The sequence below is a fragment of the Panulirus ornatus genome, chromosome 13 (assembly GCF_036320965.1).
Source record: "Panulirus ornatus isolate Po-2019 chromosome 13, ASM3632096v1, whole genome shotgun sequence".
Lineage (NCBI taxonomy): Eukaryota > Metazoa > Arthropoda > Malacostraca > Decapoda > Palinuridae > Panulirus > Panulirus ornatus.
The window spans coordinates 25,508,117-25,518,820 of record NC_092236.1 but is presented as its reverse complement, the minus strand read 5'-3'; positions in this window follow the sequence as shown (position 1 = coordinate 25,518,820).

The following is a 10,704-nucleotide window of genomic DNA, read 5'->3' as shown; positions in this document are numbered from 1 at the left end:
TGTCAGAGGTGGAGGGAATGAGAAGTGGGAGACCTAAGTGGCGGTGGAAAGATGCAGTGAAAAACGATTTTAAGTGATCAGGGCATGATAAAGCAGCAGGGTGAAAGGCGAGAAAGGAATAGAGTGAATTGGAACGATGTGGTATACCGGGGTCGACTGTCGTGCTATCAATGGATTAAACCAGGGCATGTGAAGAGTCTGATATAAAAAATGGAAAGTTTTGTAGGGCCTGGATGGGGAAAGGCAGCTGTGGTTTCGGTGCATTATACATGACAGCTAGAGACTGAGTGTGAACGAATGCGGCCTTTGTTGTCTTTTCCTAGCGGTAACTCGCGCACATTCGGAGGGAGAGATGGGGATGTCATTTCATGTGTGGGTGGGTGGCGAGGAGAATGAATAAGAGCAGACAGTGTGAATTATATACTGGGGTGTATTAGTATATGTCTCTGTGTGTATACATATGTATACGTTGAGATGTATATGATTGAATATGTGCGTGTTTGGATGTGTATGTATTTACATGTGTATGTGGGTGGGTTGGGCCATTCTTTCGTCTGTTTCCATGTGGTACCTCGCTAACGCGAGAGGCAGCGACAAAGTGCAATATAAAAAAAAAAAAAAATTGATATATATATATATATATGTATATATATATATATATATACATATATATATATATATATATATATATATATATATATATATATATATATATATATATATATTTTTTTTTTTTTTTTTTTGCTTTGTCGCTGTCTCCCGCGTTTGCGAGGTAGCGCAAGGAAACAGACGAAAGAAATGGCCCAACAAACCCCCATACACATGTATATACATACGTCCACACACGCAAATATACATACCTACACAGCTTTCCATGCTTTACCCCATACGCTTCATATGCCTTGATTCAATCCACTGACAGCACGTCAACCCCGGTATACCACATCGCTCCAATTCATTCTATTCCTTGCCCTCCTTTCACCCTCCTGCATGTTCAGGCCCCGATCACACAAAATCTTTTTCACTCCATCTTTCCACCTCCAATTTGGTCTCCCTCTTCTCCTCGTTCCCTCCACCTCCGACACATATATCCTCTTGGTCAATCTTTCCTCACTCATTCTCTCCTTGTGACCAAACCATTTCAAAACACCCTCTTCTGCTCTCTCAACCACGCTCTTTTTATTTCCACACATCTCTCTTACCCTTACGTTACTTACTCGATCAAACCACCTCACACCACACATTGTCCTCAAACATCTCATTTCCAGCACATCCATCCTCCTGCGCACAACTCTATCCATAGTCCACGCCTCGCAACCATACAACATTGTTGGAACCACTATTCCTTCAAACATACCCATTTTTGCTTTCAGAGATAATGTTCTCGACTTCCACACATTCTTCAAGGCTCCCAGAATTTTCGCCCCCTCCCCCACCCTATGATCCACTTTCGCTTCCATGTTTCCATCCGCTGCCAGATCCACTCCCAGATATCTAAAACACTTCACTTCCTCCAGTTTTTCTCCATTCAAACTCACCTCCCAATTGATTTGACCCTCAACCCTACTGTACCTAATAACCTTGCTCTTATTCACATTTACTCTTAACTTTCTTCTTTCACACACTTTACCAAACTCAGTCACCAGCTTCTGCAGTTTCTCACATGAATCAGCCACCAGCGCTGTATCATCAGCGAACAACAACAGACTCACTTCCCAAGCTCTCTCATCCCCAACAGACTTCATCCTTGCCCCTCTTTCCAAAACTCTTGCATTCACCTCCCTAACAACCCCATCCATAAACAAATTAAACAACCATGGAGACATCACACACCCCTGCCGCAAACCTACATTCACTGAGAACCAAACACTTTCCTATCTTCCTACACGTACACATGCCTTACATCCTCGATAAAAACTTTTCACTGCTTCTAACAACTTGCCTCCCACACCATATATTCTTAATACCTTCCACAGAGCATCTCTATCAACTCTATCATATGCCTTCTCCAGATCCATAAATGCTACATACAAATCCATTTGCTTTTCTAAGTATTTCTCACATACATTCTTCAAAGCAAACAACTGATCCACACATCCTCTACCACTTCTGAAACCACACTGCTCTTCCCCAATCTGATGCTCTGTACATGCCTTCACCCTCTCAAACAATACCCTCCCATACAATTTGCCAGGAATACTCAACAAACTTATACCTCTGTAATTTGAGCACTCACTCTTATCCCCTTTGTCTTTGTACAATGGCACTATGCACGCATTCCGCCAATCCTCAGGCACCTCACCATGAGTCATACATACATTAAATAACCTTACCAACCAGTCAACAATACAGTCACCCCCTTTTTTAATAAATTCCACTGCAATACCATCCAAACCTGCTGCCTTGCCGGCTTTCATCTTCCGGAAAGTTTTTACTAACTCTTCTCTGTTTACCAAATCATTTTCCCTAACCATCGCACTTTGCACACCACCTCGACCAAAACACCCTATATCTGCCACTCTATCATCAAACACATTCAACAATCCTTCAAAATACTCACTCCATCTCCTTCTCACATCACCACTACTTGTTATCACCTCCCCATTTGCGCCATTCACTGAAGTTCCCACTTGCTCCCTTGTCTTACGCACTTTATTTACCTCCTTCCAGAACATCTTTATATTCTCCCTAAAATTTAAAGATACTCTCTCACCCAACTCTCATTTGCCCTTTTTTTTCACCTCTCGCACCTTTCTCTTGACCTCCTGTCTCTTTCTTTTATACGTCTCCCACTCAATTTCATTTTTTCCCTGCAAAAATAGTCCAAATGCCTCTCTCTTCTCTTTCACTAATACTCTTACTTCTTCATCCCACCACTCACAGCACTTTCTAATCAACCCACCTCCCACTCTTCTCATGCCACAATCATCTTTTGCGCAATCCATCACTGATTCCCTAAATACATCCCATTCCTCCCCCACTCCCCTTACTTCCATTGTTCTCACCTTTTTCCATTCTGTACTCAGTCTCTCCTGGTACTTCCTCACACAAGTCTCCTTCCCAAGCTCACTTACTCTCACCACCCTCTTCACCCCAACATTCACTCTTCTTTTCTGGAAAACCATACAAATCTTCACCTTAGCCTCCATAAGATAATTAACATCCAAAAGTCTCTCTTTCGCGCGCCTGTCAATTAACACGTAATCCAATAACGCTCCCTGGCCATCTCTCCTACTTACATAAGTATACTTATGTATATCTCGCTTTTTAAACCAGGTATTCCCAATCATCAGTCCTTTTTCAGCACATAAATCTACAAGCTCTTCACCATTTCCATTTACAACACTGAACACCCCATGTGTACCAATTATTCCCTCAACTGCCACATTACTCACCTTTGCATTCAAATCACCCAACACTATAACCCGGTCTCGTACATCAAAACCACTAACACACTCATTCAGCTGCTCCCAAAACACTTGCCTTTCATGATCTTTCTTATGCCCAGGTGCATATGCACCAATAATCACCCATCTCTCTCCATCAACTTTCAGTTTTACCCATATTAATCGAGAATTTACTTTCTTACATTCTATCACATACTTCCACAACTCCTGTTTCAGGAGTACTACTACTCCTTTCCTTGCTCTTGTCCTCTCACTAACCCCTGACTTTACTCCCAAGACATTCCCAAACCACTCTTCCCCTTTACCCTTGAGCTTCGTTTCACTCAGAGCCAAAACATCCAGGTTGCTTTCCTCAAACATACTACCTATCTCTCCTTTTTTCACATCTTGGTTACATCCACACACATTTAGGCACCCCAATCTGAGCTTTGGAGGAGGATGAGCACTCCCCGCGTGACTCCTTCTTCTGTTTCACATTTTAGAAAGTTAAAAAAATACAAGGAGGGGAGGATATATATATATATATATATATATATATATATATATATATATATATATATATATATATATATATATATATATATATATATATATATATATATATATATATATATATATATATATATATATATATATATATATATATGTAACTAAGATGTAAAAAATGGAGAGATAGGTAGTATGTTTGAGGAAAGGAACCTGGATGTTTTGGCTCTGAGTGAAACGAAGCTCAAGAGTGGTTTGGAAATGTCTTGGGAGTAAAGTCAGGGGTTAGTGAAAGGACAAGAGCAAGGGAAGGAGTAGCAGTACTCCTGAAACAGGAGTTGTGGAAGTATGTGATAGAATGTAAGAAAGTAAATTCTCGATTAATATGGGTAAAACTGAAAGTTGATGGAGAGAGATGGGTGATTATTGGTGCATATGCACCTGGGCATGAGAAGAAAGATCATGTGAGGCAAATGTTTTGGGAGCAACTGAATGAGTGTGTTAGTGGTTTTGATGCACGAGACCGGGTTATAGTGTTGGGTGATTTGAATGCAAAGGTGAGTAATGTGGCAGTTGAGGGAATAATTGGTATACATGGGGGTGTTCAGTGTTGTAAATGGAAATGGTGAAGAGTTTGTAGATTTATGTGCTGAAAAAGGACTGATGATTGGGAATACCTGGTTTAAAAAGCGAGATATACATAAGTTTACTTATGTAAGTAGGAGAGATGGTCAGAGAGCGTTATATGATTACGTGTTAATTGACAGGCGCGCGAAAGAGAGACTTTTGGATGTTAATGTGCTGAGAGATGCAACTGGAGGAATGTCTGATCATTATCTTGTGGAGGCTAAGGTGAAGATTTGTATTGATTTTCAGAAAAGAAGAGTGAATGTTGGGGTGAAGAGGGTGGTGAGAGTAAGTGAGCTTGGGAAGGAGACTTGTGTGAGGAAGTACCAGGAGAGACTGAGTACAGAATGGAAAAAGGTGAGAACAATGGAAGTAAGGGGAGTGGGGGAGGAATGGGATGTATTTAGGGAATCAGTGATGGATTGCGCAAAAGATGCTTGTAGCATGAGAAGAGTGGGAGGTGGGTTGATTAGAAAGGGTAGTGAGTGGTGGGATGAAGAAGTAAGAGTATTAGTGAAAGAGAAGAGAGAGGCATTTGGACGATTTTTGCAGGGAAAAAATGCAATTGAGTGGGAGACGTATGAAAGAAAGAGAAAGGAGGTCAAGAGAAAGGTGCAAGAGGTGAAAAAAAGGGCAAATGAGAGTTTGGGTGAGAGAGTATCATTGAATTTTAGGGAGAATAAAAAGATGTTCTGGAAGGAGGTAAATAAAGTGCGTAAGACAAGGGAGCAAATGGGAACTTCAGTGAAGGGCGCAAATGGGGAGGTGATAACAAGTAGTGGTGATGTGAGAAGGAGATGGAGTGAGTATTTTGAAGGTTTGTTGAATGTGTTTGATGATAGAGTGGCAGATATAGGGTGTTTTGGTCGAGGTGGTGTGCAAAGTGCGAGGGTTAGGGAAAATGATTTGGTAAACAGAGAAGAGGCAGTAAAAGCTTTGCGGAAGATGAAAGCCGGCAAGGCAGCAGGTTTGGATGGTATTGCAGTGGAATTTATTAAAAAAGGGGGTGACTGTATTGTTGACTGGTTGGCAAGGTTATTTGATGTATGTATGACTCATGGTGAGGTGCCTGAGGATTGGCGGAATGCATGCATAGTGCCATTATACAAAGGAAAAGGGGATAAGAGTGAGTGCTCAAATTACAGAGGTATAAGTTTGCTGAGTATTCCTGGCAAATTATATGGGAGGGTATTGATTGAGAGGGTGAAGGCATGTACAGAGCATCGGATTGGGGAAGAACAGTGTGGTTTCAGAAGTGGTAGAGGATGTGTGGATCAGGTGTTTGCTTTGAAGAATGTATGTGAGAAATACTTAGAAAAGCAAATGGATTTGTATGTAGCATTTATGGATCTGGAGAAGGCATATGATAGAGTTGATAGAGATGCTCTGTGGAAGGTATTAAGAATATATGGTGCGGGAGGCAAGTTGTTAGAAGCAGTGAAAAGTTTTTATCGAGGATGTAAGGCATGTGTACGTGTAGGAAGAGAGGAAAGTGATTGGTTCGCAGTGGATGAAGGTTTGCGGCAGGGGTGTGTGATGTCTCCATGGTTTTTTAATTTGTTTATGGATGGGTTGTTAGGGAGGTGAATTTAAGAGTTTTGGAAAGAGGGGCAAGTATGAAGTCTGTTGGGGATGAGAGAGGTTGGGAAGTGAGTCAGTTGTTGTTCGCTGATGATACAGCGCTGGTGGCTGATTCATGTGAGAAACTACAGAAGCTGGTGACTGAGTTTGGTAAAGTGTGTGAAAGAAGAAAGTTAAGAGTAAATGTGAATAAGAGCAAGGTTATTAGGTACAGTAGGGTTGAGGGTCAAGTCAATTGGGAGGTGAGTTTGAATGGAGAAAAATTGGAGGAAGAGAAGTGTTTTAGATATCTGGGAGTGGACCTGGCAGCGGATGGAAGTGGATCATAGGGTGGGGGAGGGGGCGAAAATTCTGGGAGCCTTGAAGAATGTGTGGAAGTCGAGAACATTATCTCGGAAACCAAAAATGGGTATGTTTGAAGGAATAGTGGTTCCAACAATGTTGTATGGTTGTGAGGCGTGGACTATGGATAGAGTTGTGCGCAGGAGAATGGATGTGCTGGAAATGAGATGTTTGAGGACAATGTGTGGTGTGAGGTGGTATGATCGAGTAAGTAACGTAAGGGTAAGAGATTTGTGTGGAAATAAAAAGAGCGTGGTTGAGAGAGCAGAAGAGGGTGTTTTGAAATGGTTTGGTCACATGGAGAGAATGAGTGAGGAAAGATTGACCAAGAGGATATATGTGTCGGAGGTGGAGGGAACGAGGAGAAGAGGGAGACCAAATTGGAGGTGGAAAGATGGAGTGAAAAAGATTTTGTGTGATCTGGGCCTGAACATGCAGGAGGGTGAAAGGAGGGCAAGGAATAGAGTGAATTGTATCGATGTGGTATACCGGGGTTGACGTGCTGTCAGTGGATTGAATCAAGGCATGTGAAGCGTCTGGGGTAAAATATGGAAAGCTGTGTAGGTATGTATATTTGCGTGCGTGGACGTATGTATATACATGTGCATGGGGTTGGGTTGGGCCATTTCTTTCGTCTGTTTCCTTGCGCTACCTCGCAAACGCGGGAGACAGCGACAAAAAAAAAAAAATATATATATATATATATATATATATATATATATATATATATATATATATATATATATATATATATATATATATATATATATATATATGGCGTCCTAACTTCGACTCTTCGACTCTTCGATGTATATAAACTGACTATTATATTTCACTCTTCTCTCTCACCTGATGATGTGATTATTACACGAAAGTGCGCTGGGTAACTTATCGTGTTTCATTTCATATATATATATATATATATATATATATATATATATATATATATATATATATATATATATATATATATATATATATATATATATATATATATATATATCGGAAAGCAAAAATGGGTATGTTTGAAGGAATAGTGGTTCCAACAATGTTGCATGGTTGCGAGGCGTGGACTATGGATAGAGTTGTGCGCAGGAGGATGGATGTGCTGGAAATGAGATGTTTGAGGACAATGTGTGGTGTGAGGTGTTTTGATCGAGTAAGTAACGTAAGGGTAAGAGAGATGTGTGGAAATAAAAAGAGCGTGGTTGAGAGAGCAGAAGAGGGTGTTTTGAAATTGTTTGGTCACATGGAGACAATGAGTGAGGAAAGATTGACCAAGAGGATATACGTGTCGGAGGTGGAGGGAACGAGGAGAAGAGGGAAACCAAATTGGAGGTGGAAAGATGGAGTGAAAAAGATTTTGAGTGATCGGGGCCTGAACATGCAGGAGGGTGAAAGGAGGGCAAGGAATTGAGTGAATTGGAGCGATGTGGTATACCGGGGTTGACGTGCTGTCAGTGGATTGAATCAAGGCATGTGAAGCGTCTGGGGTAACCATGGAAAGCTGTGTAGGTATGTATATTTGCGTGTGTGGACGTATGTATATACATGTGTATGTGGGTGGGTTGCGCCATTTCCTAAGTCTGTTTCCTTGTGCTACCTCGCAAACGCGGGAGACAGCGACAAAGCAAAAAAAAAAAAAAAAAATATATATATATATATATATATATATATATATATATCTATTTATATATATATATATATATATATATATATATATATATATATATATATATATATATATATATATATATATATATATATATATATATATATATATATATATATATATTTATATATAAATATATATATTCATTTTCCTTTGTCACTGTCTCCCGCGTTTGCGAGGTAGCACAGGGGAACAGACGAAAGAAATGGCCCAACCCACCCCCATGCACATGCATATATACATACACGTCCACACACGCAAATATACATACCCATGCATCTCAATGTACACATAAATATACACACACAGACACATACATATATACACATGCACTCAATTCACACTGCCTTTAATCATTCCCATCGCCATCTCGCCACACATGGATTAACATCCTCGTCCCCCCTCATGTGTACGAGGTAGCGCTAGGAAAAGACAAGAAAGGCCCCATTCGTTTACACTCAGTCTCTAGCTGTCATGCAATAATGCCCGAAACCACAGCTCCCTTTCCACATCCAGGCCCCACAGGATTCATATGCCCTGATTCAATCCACTGACAGCACGTCGACCCTGTTATACCACATCGATCCAATTCACTCTATTCCTTGCACGCCTTTCACCCTCTTGCATGTTCAGGCCCAGATCAATCAAAATCTTTTTCACTTCATCTTTCTACCTCCAATTTGGTCTCCTACTTCTCCTCGTTCCCTCCACCTCCGACACATATATCCTCTTGGTCAATCTTTCCTCACTCATTCTCTCCATGTGCCCAAACCATTTCAAAACACACTCTTCTGCTCTCTCAACCACGCTCTTTATTTCCACACATCTCTTTTTCCCTTACATTACTTACTCGATCAAACCACCTCACACCGCATATTGTCCTCAAACATCTCATTTCCAACACATCCCCCCTCCTGCGTACAACTCTATCCACAGCCCACGCCTCGCAACCATACAACATTGCTGGAACCACTCTTCCTTCAAACATACCCATTTTTGCTTTCCGAGATAATGTTCTCGATTTCCACACATTCTTCAAGGCTCCCAGGATTTTCGTCCCTCCCCCACACTATGATTCATTTCCGCTTCCATGGCTCCATACGCTGCCAGATCCACGCCCAGATATCTAAAACACTTTACTTTCTCCAGTTTTTCTCTATTCAAACTTACCTCCCGATTGACTTGACCCTCAACCCTACTGTACCTAACAACCTTGCTCTTATTCACATTTACTCTTAACTTTCTTCTTTCAAACACTTTACCAAACTCAGTTACCAGCTTCTGCAGTTTCTCACATGAATCAGCCACCAGCGCTGTATCATCAGCGAACAACAACTGACTCACTACCCAAGCTCTCTCATCCCCAACAGACTTCATACTTGCCCCTCTTTCCAAAACTCTTGCATTCACCTCCCTAACAACCCATCCATAAACAAATTAAACAACCATGGAGACATCACACACCCTCTCTTCCTCCATGTACATATGCTTTACATCCTCGATAAAAACTTTTCACTGTTTCTAACAACTTGACTCCCACACCAGATATTCTTAGTGCCCTCCACAGAGCATCTCTATCAACTCTATCATATGCCTTCTCCAGATCCATAAATGGTACATACAAATCCATCTGCTTTTCTAAGTATTCTCACATACATTCTTCAAAGCAAACAACTGATCCACACATCCTCTTAAACTTCTGAAACCACACTGCTCTTCCCCAATCTGATGCTCTGTACATGCCTTCACCCTCTCAATCAATACCCTCCCATATAATTCACCAGGAATACTCAACAAACTTATACCTCTGTAATTTGAGCACTCACTCTTATCCCCTTCGCCTTTGTACAATAGCACTATGCACGCATTCCGCTAATCCTCAGGCACCTCACCATGAATCATACATACATCAAATAACATTACCAGCCAGTCAACAATAGAGTCACCCCCTTTCTTTATAAATTCCACTGCAATACCTTCCAAACATGCTGCCTTGCCGGCTTTCATCTTCCGCAAAGCTTTTATTACCTCTTCTCTGTTTACCAAATCATTTTCCCTAACCCTCTCACTTTGCACACCACCTCGACCAAAACACCCTATATCTGCCACTCTATCATCAAACATATTCAACAAACATTCAAAATACTTAATCCATCTCCTCACATCACCACTACTTGTTATCACCTCCCCATTTGCGCCCTTCACTGAAGTTCCCATTTGCTCCCTTGTCTTAAGCACTTTATTTACATCCGTCCAGAAAATCTTTTTATTCTCCCTAACTCCCCAAGTCTCATTTGCCCTCTTTTTCACCTCTTGCACCTTTCTCTTAACCTCCTGTCTCTTTTTTTTATACATCTCACTCATTTGCATTTTTCCCTGCAAAAATCATCCAAATGCCTCTCTCTTCTCTTTCACTAATAATCTTACTTCTTCATCCCACCACTCACTACCTTTTCTAATCAACCCACCTCCTACGCTTCTCATGCCACAAGCATCTTTTGCGCAAGCCATCACTGTTTCCGTAAATACATCTCATTCCTCCCCCACTCCCCTTACCTCCTTTGTTCTCACCTTTTCCCATTCTGTACT